At 42.4% G+C, this 20318-nt stretch overlaps 1 protein-coding gene across 1 annotated transcript in view; it reads right to left on the bottom strand.

The window, feature by feature from the left end:
- LOC307139892 (glutathione S-transferase P-like) overlaps nucleotides 1-20318 on the bottom strand; it is a 729649-nt gene that overhangs the window by 668357 nt on the left and 40974 nt on the right. The gene's annotated exons all lie outside the window — the stretch shown is intronic.

Below are 20318 nucleotides of genomic sequence, written 5' to 3'. Positions count from 1 at the left end.
CTATTAACTCGAGATACTTTTTAAGCCTATTTGCAAGGCATTTAGATAGTATTTTATATTCAGTAGTCAACAGTGCAACTGGTCTCCAGTTCTTCAAAAGAGACAAAAGAGACCCCCTTTTTAGGCAACAATGACAAAACCGCACGTTGACAGGACACAGGCAGAATACCATCTTTGTTATACACACACAAAACTTCAATGCCAAAAATGTTTATAAAATTCAGGTGGCAAACCATCAATGCCTGGGGATTTTCCTGAGTTCAATTGACCCACGGCAGCAGTTAGTTCTTGATAGGATATATCTATATCCAAGGCAGTCTTTGAGTCAAAGTCTATTCGAGGCAATCCTTGAAAAAGTTGTGCGGAACAATTTTCATCACAATGTTCAGCAGTATAAAGGTTTGAGTAAAACTCCACTGCATGATGTCGCATCTCCCTAGAATCATATGTCATCTTCCCATTAGGAAGACGTAGGGAAGCCATCTGTTTATGCTTTGCCATTTTACGCTCCAAATTAAAAAAAATGCACTTGGAGCATCCATATCTGCCACAGAAACAAAACGAGACCTTATCAAGGCCCCCTTTACTCTCTCATTTAAATAAGATCCCAACTTTTTTTCTCTGTAGCTTACTGCTTACTGCTTAACATAGGATCATATCTATTGATTAATTCTGCCTCTATAGATGAAATCTCATTTTCAACTGACTCAATTGTCTCTCTTAACACTTTATTATAATTGGTAGTGTATTGCAGACAAAACGTTTTTATATTGACTTTTCCTATGTCCCACCACTGCCTTATATTTTCAAAACTACTTTTTTAAATTTTCCACTGTTGCCAAAAAATCTCAAAATACCGACAAAATTCTTTATCCTGGAGCAGTCTAATATTAAAATGCCAAAAAGAAGATTTATTTGAACTCTGAGATATACTTATTACAATCAGAACTAAACTGTGATCTGTAAAACCCATTGGGATAATAGAACTATCAATAATTTGACTGCTCAACTGCTTTGACACATAAATTCTGTCCAAACGAGCAGCCGTAACCCTACTGTTGTTCACCTTAACCCATGTATATTGTCTCACATCGGGGTATTTTACCCTCCAAATATCCAAAAGATCAGCTGGCCTTATTAACCGCGATAAACAAGATGAAGACTGAATATGTGGTTCTTCAGTATTCCGATCAACAGTAAAGTTCTCTGTACAATTCCAATCCCCTCCCACAATGACATTTCCATCATTAAACATTTCTTAAACACAGTACGTAACATGTCAAAAAACATGAGTCTTTCAGACCCTACATTTGGTACATACACATTAATGAAATAGTACATTTCCCCATCAATTTCAGCTTTAACTACAAGAAGACGACCATTTATAGGTTCTTCTGTACTCAAAACAGTGACTTTTAAATCTGGACCTGGTGGAAAGAAAATCGCCACTCCTGAACTCAAATTTGTTTTATGGCTTAATTTATACTGCCCTTTCCACCACAATCCCCATTCGATTTCATTACCAACATCACTATGTGTCACGGAACGCTCAACGACGCCTCCTCCTGGTTTCACCAGATCCCTCTCTCCTGCGTATTAGAACTGCATTTCCCCTCCTTCCTCCTCTGCTCATTATCATTGCATCATTATCATCTGTGGACCCTTAGCTCACCTTTATCTGGACTGCTCTGCTCATTGTTCATTTGTGAAGTCTTGTTTCACCTATACTCTGCCTCTAGCCTTTTACTCGGTTTTGCTCTTGTATTTTTGACTTGGACTCTGATCTCGTTTTTGTACCTAAGCCGCCTGCCTCTGACCCATGCCTGTTTGACTTATGTTTCCTGGATTGCCCTTCATTTGTTCTGTTTGATCTGTATGACTACCTATCTCTGTTGGCTTACCTGTGTAAATAAATTACTGCAGATGGATCCGAATGCCTCAGCCTCTTCGTCACACTATGTGTCTCTTGCAAATAAGTAACATGCAATTTTTTCTGCTCTATTATTTCAGATATTAATGCACATTTGTGCATTTCCCTCCCTCCATTTATATTAAGAGAACCTACTCTTAGAGCTTCCATATGTAGGTTTAAGAGAAAAAAAAAGAAATATAGATAGAAGCAGCATTACAAAAGAAGACACCATGTGAGGCATGAAGTGGTCAGCTAAACCAAAGCCTTTAACATTCTCTTTTTCTCCACTTTTCCATACTTTCTAACTACCGTTAGGTGTTTTTCCAAACGAAACCTTTTATTTCACTTTCAGATCTCAAAACCCACATTCCTCTGATGAACTGAAACAGACTTCTCAAACTTCTTAATATCTGGGAAAAAATCTATTACATTTACTTGTTTCCCAAAAGTATCATCCAGAAAAGCATTAATCTTTTCTAAAGGATACAAACAGGAATCATCTTGTGAGAACTCCTGATAGTCCACCTCACCACTACATATAGAATCTCCCTGTGAATATTGATCAATGTCCTGTATAGATGCAGTCTCATCTGACAATGTTTCATCCATGCCACCCTTAAGTTTTTTGTTACTGATCGGCTCCATCTGCTCGTTCTCCACTACACACTCTACATTACAAACACTAGACTGAATCCCACTCGTGCTTGGTTCAGAGTGCATTCCATAGACATCAACATTTTCAACAACCAGTGGTTCAGCACTTTCTCCATTCATGTTAACAGTTACAATATTACTAAGATTAGAATCAGTCACTATTGTTTCCACTTCACTGCCGTTAGTTTGAGTAACTTCAGGGTTAAAAACACTAACCTGAAACGCTTACCTCCGGAGGACTTTCAAACTCATCCCGACCTCCTTGAGTAAGCACTGGTTCAGATGTGACACCGATCAGAGACCTGTTCCCCTCTGTCTCAAACACATGCATATAACATGCTGTATGTTAAACGCCCATCCCCAGACCTGCAATCCAGATGAAAATAACAGTGTTTCGTCGGCATTGCAGCAACACCACTCCTGCCTAACTATACCACAACAACAGCGATACAAAATGCCCCCACCCCCACTTCTTTAATATTCACGGAGGAGGGGTTTATGTAAATATTGAGGCTGGTGATGTCACCAACCCTGGAGGAATGTCTGTAGTCGCCTACCGGCCATTTGCTGTAGTCCTTAGAAATGGATTTCTTTAAAAGCAAATATCTCCCTTTGCTTTAAACTTTGAACGTTGTAACTTTGCAGATGTTGTTTATGCTCAAGCAGCAACTTTACACGCTAGCTAAAGTTAGAATAGTGAAATCATGGTTTACCACCCCTTTAATACCCCAACCTAAAACCAACAAAGGATCAACGTCTAATGATGTTAGAATCTGACGTCAATTTGATGTTGGCTTGAGACGTTGGTTCAACGTTAGATTTTGGTTAGTTAATACCCCAACCTAAAACCAACAAAGGATCAACGTCTAATGATGTTAGAATCTGACGTCAATTTGATGTTGGCTTGAGATGTTGGCTCAACGTTAGATTTTGGTTAGTTAATACCCCAACCTAAAACCAACAAAGGATCAACGTCTAATGATGTTAGAATCTGACGTCAATTTGATGTTGGCTTGAGACGTTGGCTCGATGTTGGATTTTGGTTACTTTACAACACAACCTAAAAACAACTAAATATCAACATCAGCTGACGTTGGTATTGGACGTCAAATTAACGTTGGCATTAGACGTTGAGCTGACCTTCAATTTTGGTCACCTGATGTCACAACCAAAATGTAACCAAATATCAATAACTAATGATGTTGTGTGCCTGCTGGGAAATGTTGTGAAATAATTGCCTAGTATTACTTTAATGCAGCAGATATTGCACAGCACCAGATCTTCTCATCTGAGCTGCCTGCGGTCTGTCACCGCTTATCAATGTCAAAACATTTAAGAGGACCAATCAAAACAAAGTAGGCGGGCTTTATGTTCACTGAAGCTGCTGAGTGCATTCAACGCTTCAGTAAACGCTCATAAATTGCGAGATAAGATGTAAGTTGCTAAACTAAACATTTCATATTTGGCAGCTATTTTAGGACTGAAATAAAAATAATCAGGCAAACTAATAAACCTTTGTCTAATTTTGCCATTTTTAATTTAAAATGGGTATATACGTTACGTGATTTAATGTAATAATTAGCAACTGTAAATGTGAGAGGACAAGAAACATTAACGAATCCGTTTTCGTCATATAATGCATACGATTAATAATGAATGTGTACATATTGTGAATTAATTTTAAAAAATCTTAGAAAGTGATTAATAAAAAATATTCTATATATAAATTGACCCTATGTTTTGTTAACTGCTTTAGGAGGGGAGGAGCGAAAAAGAAAGAGTGATGGAGATGAGGAGAGACCAGGAATTGACAAATAATTTACTGCTCACTGACTTAGTTTTAAAGCTATTTCTCATAATTATTTTTGTCTTCAAACATCTTAAAATGCTCATATGTAGATCAGAGAAATCAACATTTCCCCTCGAACCCATAACTACTAGTGTGTGTGTGTGTGTGTGTGTGCAGCAAAGTATAGGCCAAATAATTAAAGCACCTTTTGTTTTCTGACCGTTTATACGTTAGAGATCCTACAAATGTAAATTTAGTAACTTTAGTTTCACAACATGAAACAAACGCATGTTAGTTCTAGTTCTGTCTAGTTCTATCACGTGAATTTGTGATTTAAACTTTGTGGGGAAGTTTTGATTATCCATGCCAAATAACAGTGTGTGTTTGGACTGAAAATGGTGGTACATGATCTTGGTTAGTAATTTGACAACATTGTAGTAAATATAATGTGAAAAAGGTCCACTTTTTGGGGAAAAAAATAACCCCCCTTTCACTAGGCTGGCTACTGGCCTGTGGAAGAAAGCTAGTGTGCAAGCGGCCGTAATGCCCGTTAATCCCCTATAATGTGTACTTTCTTTGTATAATACGGTGATTCAGATTCTGATTCAGCAGGTCTGAGGGGAAAGCGGTGTGTCAGCAGTGTGTGGAGCCGGCAGACGTTCACAGATGCTCAGAATCTGTGCTTCTGTCTCACACTTACCGGCAGGGACGTCGTTAGGCCTATTTTAGGGGGGCTGAAGCTACCCCAAAATGTTCCTAAGCCCCCCTAAATGATAATAAGAACAACAATAACAATTTGATTTATCAATAACCGTATCCTCCTCATTCATATTTAGATGCAAAAAATTATATATATCCAGCTACAAAATAATAGCCGAAAAGTAGGTATTTGGACAGAAGTACAAAGAGTCCTTGTGCTATTAAGATGATCGCGTCTCGTTGGTGAACTGTGGCAGCTTTCAGAGCGTTGCAGACCGGAGCGCTCCTGCAAGAAACTGCCAGGAGGATTCATCTCCGTTACCAAGGTTATAATAGTTAACGAAAATGAACGAAAAAACTAGGTGGGTTGTCGTTAACTGAAATAAAAATAAAAACGAGGCATTACAAAAAAACGATAACTAACCAAATCTATAATGTGTTTGGCAAAACTAGCTAAAATAAAATGATGGATTAAATGTCCTAAGTTTTTGTCTTTATCAATGTCTTTCATAGAGCAAATAACGTTCCGCTGCATCTCCTTTCCCTGAGTCTCTCATTCACGCGCGCCCCACACCCACACACACACACACGCAGGCACGCACGCACACGCACACACACACACAGCCCGTGCTCACCGCCGTCTTCTTGAGAACGAGTGTTCGACGTTGAAAGCAAGTTCGCGAAAGGTTGGCATCTCGTGAACACCTTTACACAATCACACATTAAAAAGTGGTATAAAATATTTTTAATTCAGAATATAATTTTGTCAGTGAGTTAATGTCGACCCGAGAAGCGATTGCTATTTTAGAAAGTTAACTAGTCGCAAGTTTGAGGTAAAATGCACTTGGGTTGTCGTCTTGTCGATGTCAAAACACTATAGCCTAAGCTGTGATTCAAATATTAAACAATGTTATCGCATTAGGCTATTGTATAAGGTAAATTTAGTATAGGGTGTGAAAACTGAGCAGCTGTGTTATTTGTATAGGTTTAGCTCAATTTTAGGTTTAGCGGTATATTTGTATTTTAGGGTTGAAAAAAAATGGGTTGAATACATGCGGTTCTGTGTAATTAAATAGCATTCTGTGGACAACTTATCTTATATAGAGAGGAATTAGATATAGTATGCTAGTACCTTTTCATACATTTACATGAGCAGACAGACAATATAAGTCATTGCTTATAGTAACTCATCAGGAGCAAAATCTGACCTAAGTAAATTCCCCAATCAGCTTTGATGTGTCTAAAAGCTAACATTACAGTAACTTTTCTTTAACAGAGTAGAAATGGAAGAAGAGGATATGTCTGTCACGTTTTACTTCTTAAAATCTTGGTTTCTTGACTGGTTGTTGACGTCAGTGTAGCTCTAGATATGAGTGCAAAGATTTAGCAAACGCAAGTTACAAATACCCTGGGGGCTAAGCCCCCCCTGTATTCCAATCCTAGTGACGTCCCTGCTTACCGGAATGATGACGGCAGATCAGAACCCCTGACACCAGCGGGTCACGCCAGCGACAGAACGGGGGCCAGTGATTAAACTCTCACCTGCGGGATCACTGGAGCACACGCCATCAGGGCAGCGCACCTGACAAGCATCATTACATGTTGTTTAAATAAACTTGCATATATAAATTAGACATATATTGTTTACATATATGGCATTAACATACAGTACCATATAAAAAGTCATCATATAAATAATTTTAATATATGTATATATAATAATTCTTCTATGGGCATTTCATACATAAAAAATGCTGGGTTAAAAATAACCCAAGTTGGGTTGAAAATGGACTAACCCAGCAATTGGTATGTTTTAAGCAAACATTTAACCCAACCGCTGGATTAAAACAACCCATTCACTGGGTCAAAACAACCCAATTGCTGGGTTAGTCCATTTTCAACCCAACTTGGGTTATTTTTACCCAGAATTTTGTACCCAGAGTGTACATCTTCATATATCCTGAGGATGTTTATGTGCTAATAATGTATTGCCTTATATGAAACATTTATGACATCACTACTCGGATATAGGGACATATATGTTGTAGATATATTACATTTCCGTATGGGCAGAGCTAGAATCTTACTATTCTTAGCCACACTCTAAAAAAATGGGTTGTTTTAACCCAGTGAAAGGGTCGTTTTAACCCAGAGGTTGGGTTAAATGTTTGCTTAAACCAACCCAATTGCTGGGTTAGTCCATTTTCAACCCAACTTGGGTTGTTTTTTACCCAGCATTTTTTAGAGTGCAGCAAAGTTATAAAGGTATTTTAGAAACTCACCTCATGATCAAAAAATACCAAACCCCCTTTTCAGTTGACTTTAAAGGTTTGTCACTAAATGTTGTTTTCCCTTAGTTTTTCCACACATACGGCTCGTAGAGAGTTTTGAACCTTGTATTAGATTTCTGGAGCTACTGAACAGAAGTTTGATATGTGATGTTCTCAGCTTCCACGCCTACATGTACTGTCATAAACTAGTCGACGCCCACTTTGTTGCTCATTTAAAAGGCAGCTCTGCACACCAAGTGAGTGGCTGTTCCCAGCAGAGGAAAGCACAAGAAGCTCCTCCAGAAGAGCTTTCCTTCTCCAGCCTCTCTCTCCTCGAGTCATCATTCAAAATGAGCAAGATCATTGTTTTTACCAAAGAGGCCTTCGAGGGCAGATCGGCTGAATTCAAGCATGATGTCAGCGACTTGGAAGAAACGGGCTTCAACAACGTCATCTCCTCCCTAAAAGTCATTGGCGTACCATGGGTAGGGTATCATGGCAAGAACTTTGCTGGAAAGCAGCGGCTGTTTGAGGAAGGAGAGTACGCCACCATTGATGACAAAGGCAAGTTTTCTTCCCTCAAGTTGGTCTCGGATGACTTGGGCGATCCTGAAATCGAGCTGTTTGAGCATGTGAACTATCAAGGAAGAAACATGACCATAAACAAAGAAACCAATCTTCACACCATTCGTTTCAGTGACATGGCTTCTTCCCACAAAGTGAAACGTGGTGTCTGGGTGCTATACGAGCACATCAATCGGCAGGGTTCCCAGCTTATTTCTTTCCCTGGCGATAAGGTTCCCAGCTATGTGCCGCTTTCCTTCAACGATGTGGCCAGCCATGTGCGCCCCATCTGCTGCCGAAGCCATAGACAGCATCAGTCAAAGTGCTCTTTCTGCAGCTGAAAACTGATATGAACTGGAACCCTTCTGGAAAGAACAAGGCAGGTGGTGGGGAAAGACTGATCATGACCAGAAACGATGACTGTGACTCCAATAAGACTGAAGAAACATCAGGCAATCAGACTCAATCTTATCAAATGAGGATAACTGTGTGAAGTTATGTTAATTTGGCAAGGATGAATTTGATCAGAAAAAAAGTTAAGCTGCCAGTTGCTTGGCTTTTCATCTGCAGCGGTCAGTATCAAATCTACACAGATCCTGTGGTATTTGATTGTGTTTCTGCTGTTTGATGAGAGTGAAATATTGAAAGGGATTTCCGATTTGTATTATGCTGAGAAAGAGACAACGAATGCGGTTTTACATCACGCATGGTTGAACTCCATCACAGACACAGATGAAGAGACAAGTGATGTTTGGCTTGACCCTGTTGGGGTAACACAGAACTAACATCACAGACACTGTTCTGTCAACTCAGAAAACAAAGAGTCTTAAATATCATAACGCTTTGTTGAGTGTCGTGAAATAAAGATTTTAAACTCAGCGACCGGAACTCAGTGTGTTTTCTTAATATTCACTCACATGTACTTCCCTTCATCCATATCTTACTCACAAGATCTCCCTCTAAGCGGCTTACTCTAGAACACCACATTTCCCTCTCTCTTAAGAACAAGCATACCATAACAACAGGGACTCATTTCTAGTAACGGTTAAGATACAAGTTAGCAGTTACTATTGAATTGTTCTTCATTTATTTTTAGCCCTTTGATAATAGTACTCGCAACAGTATGATTTGAAGAACAAGTGTCGCATAGTATTGCAATTACTAAACACTCAATGTCAAGGGCGGACTGCACTCTAAAAAATGCTGGGTTAAAAACAAGCAATTTGTTTTAACCCAGTGATTGGGTTGTTTTAAGCAAACATTTAACCCAGCCGTTGGGTTAAAACAACCCAATTGCTGTGATAGTCCGTTTTCAACCCAACTTGGGTTGTTTTTAAGAGTGTGGGGCAAAAAAGTGGCCCTGGACTTTCTGGCACAAAGTGGCCCATAACAACCGGCCCACAACACATCTCACCATAAACTCACCAGCTCATTATGCACAGAGCAATTTTAAACACCACTTACTAACATAAAAGTATAGATGCTATTTATACAGAAATATAATTAGGGGTTCAAGCACGAAGTGCTGAAACCCTATTGTAATCGTAAGGGTTTTTATTAGGGGTTCAAGCACGAAGTGCTGAAACCGTATTGTATTTGTGCTGGTTTTTGTGCTGGTTTTTTCTCCGACGCTCATGTCAAAACGCTTGATAAAGTTTTTGTAACCACCAGCTCAGAAATCAAGTTCTCAGACCCTATAGTTTATTTTTTATGCTTATGTAAGAGCTCACTTTGTGGCCGCGTGAAAAAGGACGCAGCGACTGGCCACTTGGTGGCGCTATAAAGGTTAAAAAGGGGTCAAAATGGTGTATTTCAATGGAAAATCCCATTATATGGCTGAAAGCGGCCCTCTTCCAGCCTGATTTGCATACAGCTTCACCAAATCGGGCATGCACATGTGTCACGTGATCCCAAAGAAGCTTGCAAACTGGTATGGCCATTAATGGTGGTTTAACTCTTAATTACCTGTAGCAGATCTATACAGGTGGAGCTGGGGAAGGTGGAGGGTTTCTGCAAACTGCTACAGCTGTTACAAACAGAGGTGACACGGATAACAGAGGCGGGTGAAAGCAGAGTTTATTTGCAGAACCAGGATGTGAGCAGATGAGGTGAGAGTCAGATATGGCAGTTCAGGTGAATGCTGGATATGGAGGTGATACGATACGTTTCTTGTTTGTAGAACAGCGGGACAATGGATCGAAGGAGACGAGGACCAGGAGACAGGACGAGACGAGGAGACACTCAGGAGACGAAGGAGATCAGGTAAGTAGTCAGGTGAGTCCGAGGAAGCAAGCATGAGTAGTAGCATGTGCAAACGATACCGTACAGTGACTGAATGTGAGCGTGGGGCTTAAGTGCAGGTGGTGATTGCTGTGATGATGACGTGCAGGTGTGTGTGCTCAGTACTCAGGTGATTGGGATCGTTGTGGTTGTGAGAGGGTGGAGCCTGGCGTGCTTGTAACAACAGCAAACACTGAACAAGTATATGAATGTTGAACAGAAAGCTCATTGGCTGCTGATGCAACAGGAACCAATCAGCTGTGCCATGAAGAGAACAAAGAGATCAGATTGAGTTAAGGACCATCAGCCTGTGCCATCTGGTTTCATGAGAGAACTTTGTATTAATGCCTTTACTTTAGCTATTATCGATTTAGTCTTCCTTCATTCTGTAGCTTCACTGGACACTACAAGACCAAACCACACCTCATCTCTGCTTGTGTGTTTTGTGAATCAGAGGCTGCTCAGTCCATTAGAGATTTCAATGAAATAGTTTCAAGTTACGAGTCTCTCGTAACAACCAACACGTCCCAGCATAAACGCTCCAGATAAATTATTTGTTATTAAAGCCTCTTCATTCACAAACCACTGTTAATTTGAACACAACAGCAAGCCTTCTGAATGCGTGATTTAGCACGGCAGTCTATACAAATAATAAATAACATTTGCCTTACCTAATGCAGCAAAATCCAGCATTTGGACCGGCTGGTTCCAGAATCAAATCCCGCATTTATATACGGCCAGGCCTATAAGAAGCGTGTACGTGGCCACTTGGAAAGTTTTATTCAAATTCATTATTATAGTAATTATTATCCTATCACCTAGACAGCATTCAAAGAGCGCTCCCTTTATAATCAGTAACATGCTGTCACTCATTCAATGAATGCGATCTCACGTGAAGCTGACTAAATCTCTTATTTACATAATGTCTACACTTTGTTAGAGAGGATTACAGGCGTGCAGAACTCAACACTGGACAAACACTCGAGCGGTGAGTGGATTTTACACCTGTGATTGGCCATTGCGTTCAATAATTCAACAAACATGTCTGAGATTGGCTATAATGCTCACCGAGATGAAAACACATTGGAAATTATTTGATGCAAACGCAGAGGCCCACTGAATCGTTTGCCAACTCTTTTTTGCAAATAATACTGAATGCTATTATTACGAAGAAAACGAGTCTGGCGCCGGGTCTGAAAACAAAAATATGCAACAAAAGGCAACGACAACTATATTTCTTTTTAGAAGTTGGTCATTTATAAACGTCTTGAAAGTTTGTTAACATACGGTGTTTACAACATTTTTATGTACATTTTAAACAACAAAGCAACCAAGAAAACAGCTCTGAGCATGTCGTCATGCTCTATATTCTCCCCCCACCAAGAATCGTTATGTCCTCATCACACAATTCACATTTCAATATCTTAGCTCTTTTCACATACTGTATGTACCCCGCTAGAAATGTTACATTCCCAGAACGTTCTGAGACGGTCATGATGTGGAGTTCTTTAAAGGGTTTGGGGACTTTATTTGGGGGACCTTCACGATCATTCAGGACATTCTGCCCTGTAGTCACAGTATTTGTAAAGAGTGTCTACAACAGTTCTTGAAAACTAAGGAAACCCAGGAGTGTCCCATCTGCAGGAGAGGATCCTCAAGAGGTGAACCGCAAGTTTAAAAACTTGTGTGATTCATTGATAAAGGAGAGAAATGAGAGGCGTTCATCAGAGTCTGAGGAGATCTGCAGTGTACACAGTGAGAAACTTAAACTCTTTTGTCTGGAGGACAAACACAACAATCATGATGTGGAGCTCTTTAAAGGGTTTAGGGACGTAATTTGATGTTCTCAGAATGTTCTCAGAACGTCATTGCTGGTGTCAAGGACTTCGCCTGGTAACGTTCCCAGAATGTTCTGAGACAGTCACGATGTGGAGTTCTTTTAAGAGTTGGGGGCATTATTTGTCGGACCTTCAGGAAACAGGGAGGACCTAAATAGGACCAAAAAATAACATTCTAGGTTGGTCCCCTAAAGGTCCTGCAAACGTAATGGGAATATAGTGTTGAGACCACTGGACTGAACAAGACATGTTGCAGCGCAGTCCTGAATTTGACTAACCCCCATCTGACTAACCGGGAACCATATGGGAACATTCTGTTAACATCCCAAATGTCCTCTTTGTAATGTTGCTATGTGCCCATGGTGTTAGGGGATAACAGTCTAGGACCCAAGACCAGTTGTGAAGAATGAAGACCAAGAGTCAGGAGTGAAATTAATTAAAGAAAAATTTACTGAAGAATAGTTTGCAGTTTCATCAGCAGAAGCCAGCTTCAAGTCTCTCAAGGAGTTTGTAGGCCGCTCTCTCTCGCTCGCTCTACTCGTTTTTCATACATACAATTTCTCAACAGTTATACACTTTTCAAGGTCTAGCTACGTCATTACTGCTGGTTGAATGATTCTGATTGGCTGAGAGAAAATAGATAGTCATAGTAAATGTCCACACATTGTCAGTTAATCAGATGCACGTCTCCATTGTTCACTTGTTGACGCTTTCACCCCGGAATTAGGCACGTAGTGACCTTCCAGGTCTGGAGCAGGCGCCAGCTTGTCCAGAACAACATGCCTGTTGTACACCTCTAATACTGACCTGCAATACAGAACCCTAGCGCACATACACAGATACACAGGCTTCTCTGAGGTTGGAGTTGGTTGAGCTCCAGCTCTGACCAGAAATGTTCCCATAACATACTGATAACATGTGATTTCTTTCAGTAAGAGGTACAGACAATATTCAGTTTCTTTAGTGTTTCAATAAAAGGAAATAATATAAAATGAAAGACAAATCCATATTTCATCTCTGGAAGCCGGTGCCGTTACTGCACTCCTGGCATGGGCCAGACCCTCAGTCACTCCTCAGAGACCAAATCAGTGGTTCTATTGATTAAGTAATATCATAACTGGAAAGAATCATTAATGAATAATTATAATAATATAGGAGGATAAATATTGATTAATGCTTTGATAATACTGTATTATCGTGTACTCGTGTTTTGTGAGCAACAACAATGACAATCAAAACGTGGATACAATGGTTTTAATAATGATTGATACTACGATTACATACGACTAAATAAAGGATACATGTATATACAGAATAACGGAAAGTAAAGAAGGAGAATGAGAAGAAAGGAAAGGAAGAAGGGTATGATCATGTCCGATCCAACACTTTCCCAAACGTAACCACTAGAGCCAGCAAGAACCATTTTCACCTTAAACAGGGGTACAATCTTAAAACGCGCCTACATTTCGATAGAATTGATACTTGCATGGTTTCTTTGTGTTGTGTAAAGCAAGATGCGTGCGTTGGCGTTTCTCAGAGTGTTCATGCGCTAAAGCTCTCTCTCCGTTTGGTCCTTCCGGAGCTTAGTTGGTCCACGGGAGATTTAAAGGTGTTTAGAAGCGAGTGTCTTGGAAGGGAAAGTTCATCTCGTCCAAGCTAAGAATGTTCCTCGTGTGCAGTGATGGAGCACGCCGCCGGCAGTATCGCGGAGTACGACGCTGGCCGTGTCACGGAGTGCGTCGATCTTCAAAGGAAGCAACCAGCTTGGCTGGGCCGCGCAAGCTCGGGGCCGAAGCCCGCAAGCCGCGCTGACGTGACGGGAGGAAAATAAAGTTTGTCTCGTCGGAGTCCTTGCAAGTTGACTGAGCTAAGATATACTTGTGTTACTGTCCTTTAAAGTCCATTAACCTATGCCCATCTTTCCTGAGTTGGCCAATCATTGGTGTGAATTGCAGGTGGGAGAGAATTTCTTTGTTCGGACTTTATTACTCGATGGAATGTTCTTGCGGGAGGCCAGAATTAGTAAAGTTTTACTCCAAAAGGACTAAACATACTAACGGTACATCTCATAATCATATACTTTGTACCATTGAATAAGACAAAGAAAAAGAAACCTTTAGACATCAAACATGCCTTGGTTTAAACACATAAAGGCAGTATATCTTCTTTACAGAGCCATTTTGAGCATTTAAGATGACTTTTACCTCACACATATACAATATAGGGAGCATGCATATACTTAAGAAATCATATCCATAATTTCTGAGATAGTTTAATTAAAGGCTAAATAAAGAGGAATGCTTGTGTATGTGCGTGTTGAGATGATTCTCCGGCCATTCTCAACTGAGGGGTGGAGGTCTGGCTGATTAGGATCTGATTGAAGCTCTCACAGGACCATCATTGTATCTTCTGGTAACACTCTGGCTGGATATAAACAAGTCAGTGGTGTAATCTAACTCAGACTTGTTGGAGCCATTGTAGCAGGGATACTAATTAATATGCAGAGCTAAGGAAGAGAAAAGCATCTCTGATGTTTCTCAAAACGACTCATCCCTTTGATCCTATGAGAGAGAGACTCTAGACGCTACACAGTTTCAGGCCTGCCGCTGCCACTCTTTCTAGCACCCGACGGAGGGAATCAAGGGCCTCATCAAACGACTCACCATGGACAAGTAGATCATCTAGATATACAAGACATTCACGGCAAGGAACTCCTGCCAGCACTTTGTCCATGAGCCATTCAAACGTGGCAGGAGCATTGCAGAGCCCGAATGGGAGGACATTGAACTGCCAGAGACCCATATTTGTGCGAAATGCAGTTTTGGGAGCAGATTCAGGAGACAATGGCACTTGCCAGTAGCCGCTCCTCAAGTCATGGGTGGAGAACCAGGAAGAACCAGCCACCAAGTTGAGGGACTCATCCACTTTAAGCAGTAAGTAAGTCCCAAGTAAGTAAGGCAAGTAAGTTCCTACATAGGTCCAGCACACAGCCAACGGCCCTCAAGAAATCCAGTCCTAGAATGCAGGGGTCCTGCACTTCAGCCACCCATGCCTGGAACGACACACAGAGACCTCCTATGTCAAACAGGAAGAGACCTTTCCCTTTTATTGGCGCAAAGTCACCAGTCACAGTTTTCAGGCGAGCAGACGTTGGTTCCAAAGCTGTCCCCACAAGAACAAGATCAGGTCGAACCAGTGTTGCATTTGATCCAGTGTCAACAAGGGCTGTGCAAGCGGCTCCTGCCACTATAATGGGTATGTGGCAGAAATTTCCTACATAAGACCAACTACCATAACAGTTTCTGTAGGTCGCAGTTTAATCCCTTCCTCCACTCGCTGCCCCTCGTCCTCAGCCAGGAGCGAGGTATGGGAAATATCATCACAGGCCCGTGTCCCCCCATCTACACGGGCCCCAGGTCGTTTCCCTGCATTTGACCGATCCTAGGGCACTGTCTGATCAGATGGCCTGTTTGGCCACAGCCCCAGCAAACTGCAGGTCGGCATTGTAGGCTCTGAGGCGGAGCGGCCCGGACGCAGCGTGGCAGCATTTGTATAATTATCCATCCACACAGGTGGCCTCTGGCTCAATTCAGTCATTTATGCAGCTCTCACTGTTGGAGTAACCTCATTTGCATCAATTTCAGCCCCTAAAATCTCCCTTTCAATAGCCAGTTCCAGTGCTTCACTCAGTTTGGTTGGGTGAGCCAGCTGCGTTTGTACTCGGAGCTCTCTAGGGCTGAGCGCCTGGATAAATCTGTCTCTAGCAAGCTCATTCTGGACTGATGGTGGCATTTCAGCATAGGCGCGTTTACATAAGCATTCAATGTCATTGGCCAAAATGCGGGGGGCTCACCTTATCGTCTGCGTCTGTTATGAAATTCTGTCCTCAAAAGGACAGGCAGGCTACATTGTCCAAACCGTCTATGAAGAGCCCCGACCAATGCATTATAATCATTCCTTTCTGCAGAACTCGCTAACTCCAAAGCTTTATGATTTCCAGACCAGCCTGCAGCATCTGCAAACAGTTCAAACTGGGCATCCCAATCAGTCTTACCGGAAAACCATGGTGTTTTGATTGCGAGCGTGTCTGAGTCACTGCTGTATTGGCCGCGAGCCTGGGCGCCGCCATGTTTGTTTACATCCCGCGTCTTCACGTCCTCGCGAGACTGCGTTGTGCGGGGCCGCACATGCGCTGTGATGTCGGCGCCGCTTTGCTGATGTACAAACCCACTGCGCGGGGCGAAAGGAGGCATGAAGCCAGCTTCAGCAGCCTTTAGCATCATAGCCTCTCTCATCCTAGCTGCATCGCTCGAAACCCAGCGTGGGTCTGCCGTCGGACCGTGTGTCCTCAAGCACTCGCCTTTTCCCCTTTCAATGTCCTCCCCCATCTCCTGTTTCACTTTCGGTCGTGCCCCGTAGTCCATCTCGGCGAATTCACAGGTCTTGCGTTGAAGTCCGTCACTTCTGACACCAAATGTAGCGTTCCGCTACTATAATAACCAGGCTTGTTCGATATCGTTCAAATATTTTATTAATGAACTACTGGGTTACTGTTGAGTTATCACGCTGCGCTCTCAGTCTGAACTACCCGCTTCCTCTCTCAACTCTCACTCTAGCCCCCCCGACCCGGCTTTAACCCCACCCCTTAAAGTGAACAAGCACTAACAGTTAGAACCCCTTCTTACTAAATTAACACTGTTCAATCAACACTTTAACTAATGTCTTCCAGCATTTGAAATGACATTACAATACATTTAATTAAGATATATATATATATATATATATATATAGGTATATAGAAGCGGCATTGGATTTCAGAATCTGCACCCTTCAATAGAATAACCAAAAAGTAACGTCCCTCTAAAGTCATATAGTGCATTAGTTCCTTGGTGAAGGCAGACTAAGGTGACTGCTGGATCCATATTGGCAAAGTCTGGACCCACTTTATATTAGGTGGCCTTAACTACTATGTACTAACATTTTAATTAATCACTTGATACAATGCACTTTCAAGATTCAAGATTCAAGAGTTTTATTTGTCACATACACAGTTATATACACAATATACAACTGGCAGTGAAATGTAAACAGGTCCGCTCCATGGACAATGCAAATAACAGTTACAAGAAATTAAAATAGAAATAGAATAAAATTAGAATAAAAAGTATTAACATAAGTAGAATTATAAATAAATCAAGTAAAAGATAAAAATAGGAAATAAGATAAAATAAAAATATAAAAAATATGTGGATATGATAAGTGAGATAAACTGTAGACTTAAAAATAAGTGGTTAACATAAAATATATATATATGTATATATAAAGAAGTATAATGTGCAAGGTTTATTACAGGTTGTTACGCAGTAACAATAGGAAAGTAAAGTGCAGTGCAATGGCAGTATGTGGATGTTAATGTATAAACTGGATGTTTATGCGTGTGCGGGGTGAAGTGAAGTCACGTGACTGAGTTCAGGAGTCTGATGGCCTGGGGGAAGAAACTCCTCCTGAGTCTTTCAGTCTTTGCCATCAGGCTACGGAAGCGCTTACCAGATGGCAGCAGGGTGAAGTGAGAGTTTGCAGGGTGATTAATGTCTCTGATGATTTTAGTAGCTCTACCTCTGCAGCGTTTGGTGTAGATGTCCTGCAGAGACGGGAGAGCTGAGCCTGAGATGCGCTCGGATAAGCGCACCACTCTTTGCAGGGCTTTGCAGTCGTGACTGGTGCTGTTCCCGTACCACGCTGTGATGCACTGAGTCAGGACACTTTCTATCGCCCCTCGATAGAAAGTTTTCAGGATGGCTGGTGAAACCCTGAATTTCCTCAGCTGGCGCAGGTGGTACAGTCTTTGCCTGGCTTTTTTCACCTGTGTCTGGATGTGTGTAGTCCAGGTCAGATCCTCGGAGATGTTCACACCCAGGTATTTGAAGCTGCTCACTCTCTCTACCGGTGTCCCGCTGATCATGAGAGGGGAGTATGACCGATGCTGTCTCTTCCTGAAGTCCACAATCAGTTCTTTGGTCTTGTTAACATTCAGAGAGAGACAGTTGTCCTGGCACCATGATGTCAGTTGCTCCACTTCGTCCAAGTATGCCGTCTCATTGTTGTTGGAGATGAGACCCAGGACAACAGTATCATCAGCAAACTTGATGATAGAGGTGGAGCTGTGAGTGGACAAACAGTCATGGGTGTAGAGAGAGTAGAGCAGGGGACTCAGCACACAGCCCTGTGGAGCTCCAACACTCAGGGTGATGGAGGTGGAGGTGAACTGGCCTACTCTCACCGCCTGGGGTCTGCCAGTGAGGAAATCTTCAATCCAGAGGCAGAGAGAAGAATTCAGGCCTAGATCCAGGAGTTTGTGTGTTAGTTTAATGGGAACTATGGTGTTAAAGGCTGAGCTATAGTCAATAAATAGCAGCCTGACATAGTTCCCACTTTTGCTGTCGATGTGAGTGAGGCAGGAGTGAAGGACGTGAGAAATGGCATCTTCAGTCGATCTATTGGGACGATAGGCAAACTGAAGAGGGTCCAAAGTGTCAGGAATGGAGGAGAAAATGTTGTTTTTAATGAGTCTCTCAAAGACCTTCATGACTAAAGATGTGAGAGCCACTGGACGATAGTCATTTAGGCAAGAGGGTTTACTGATCTTAGGTACAGGGATGATGGAGGATCGTTTGAAGGAGGTGGGGACAACAGATGTAGCAAGGGACTCGTTGAATATGGATGTAAAGAGCCCTGCGAGCTGATCAGCACAGGACCGCAGAACACGACCTGAAATACCATCCGGCCCAGCAGCTTTACTGACATCCACACGTTTGAGTGCCCTCCGAACCTCGTCCTCCGAGACAGAGATCACGTGACCGTTGCTGCTCTGAGGGACTCTCTCTGACGCGTCACTCGCCGGAGTCGCGCTGCCGCGATTACCATCAAAGCGAGCGTAGAAAGAGTTTAACTCGTTCACCAGCAACGGATCAGCTCTCACCTCTGCAGAGGATTTACTTCCAAAAGCACAGATGGTTCTCAGTCCCTGCCACATCCGCCGGGAGTCGTTGAGTTGGAAATGAGATTCCACTCTGTCTTTATAGCGGAGTTTTGCGGCTTTAACGGCGCGCCGGAGGGCGTAACATGAAGCTTTGTACTCCCTCATATCCCCCGTTAGGAGACCGGCATTGTAAGCGGTGGTGCGCGAGTTTACTGCAGTGCGAATTGAACTGTCCACCCACGGTTTCTGATTAGGGAAGGACGTTATAGTTATTGTTTGTGTGGCTTGTTCTGTCAGTGTGTTAATAAAGCAGAGCGCCACTTCTGTGAACTCGCTGACGTCTTCAGAACTCGCGCGGAACATGTCCCAGTCGACGTCATCAAGAGCTGCCTGTAGCGTGATCTCTGAATGGGATGACCAGCGTTTGACTTCCCTCCTCACCGGGGGCTCTTGAACGAGCCTTTGTTTATATTCCGGTGTGAGGAAAATGGCGGCATGGTCCGATTTGCCAAAAGCTGGCTGTGAACGAGCTTTGTAGGCGTTCTTAAACGGAGAGTAGCAATGATCCAGTGTGTTTGCTCCTCGTCTGGGACAGGAGACATGCTGGTGAAAGTTTGGCAATACTTTCTTTAGGTTTGCTTTGTTAAAATCACCCGCGACGATGAAAGCAGCGTCGGGGTGTTTGTTTATGAAGCCGCTGGTCATATCATGGAGGGCAGATAAAGCCAGCCCCGTGTCTGCCTGTGGTGGAATATAAACGGCAGTAACGATGACCGAGGAAAACTCCCTCGGCAGGTAGAAAGGCCGGCACATGAGAGTTAAATGTTCCAAGTGAGGCGAGCAGGATCGCGAAAGAATGGAGATGTTCCTAGGATCGCACCATTTCTTGTTTATCATGAAACACACTCCACCGCCTTTAGATTTCCCGGCCTCGGCTGTTCTGTCCATCCGAAAAACAGAGAAGTTCTCGGACGGCGTCACAGCTGTATCCGGGACCGCTGGCGTGAGCCATGTTTCGGACAGACAATAGATGTTGCAGTCTCTCATGTCCCGTTGAAAACTTATCCTGGCTCTAAGATCGTCCATCTTATTCTCCAAGGATTGGACATTTGCGAGCAAAATGCTCGGGAGAGGAGGACTGAATGCTCTTTTTCTCAGTCTGTTGCGGATCCCAGCGCGTTTCCCGCGGTGTTTTTTGAATCTTCGCCGTCGACTCGAGTGGCCATTGTTCAACTCGGCGTCCCGGCGAATCTCAGATGGAAGATTGGAGAAAGTGTCCTGAAACAGGTCAGTGTAGCGGTAACCAATTTCCAGAAGTGTTTTGCTGTCGTAA

The sequence above is a fragment of the Gobio gobio genome (genome assembly GCF_949357685.1).
Source record: "Gobio gobio genome assembly, chromosome: 16".
Taxonomy (NCBI): domain Eukaryota; kingdom Metazoa; phylum Chordata; class Actinopteri; order Cypriniformes; family Gobionidae; genus Gobio; species Gobio gobio.
This window is presented reverse-complemented; position numbering and strand designations above follow the sequence as displayed.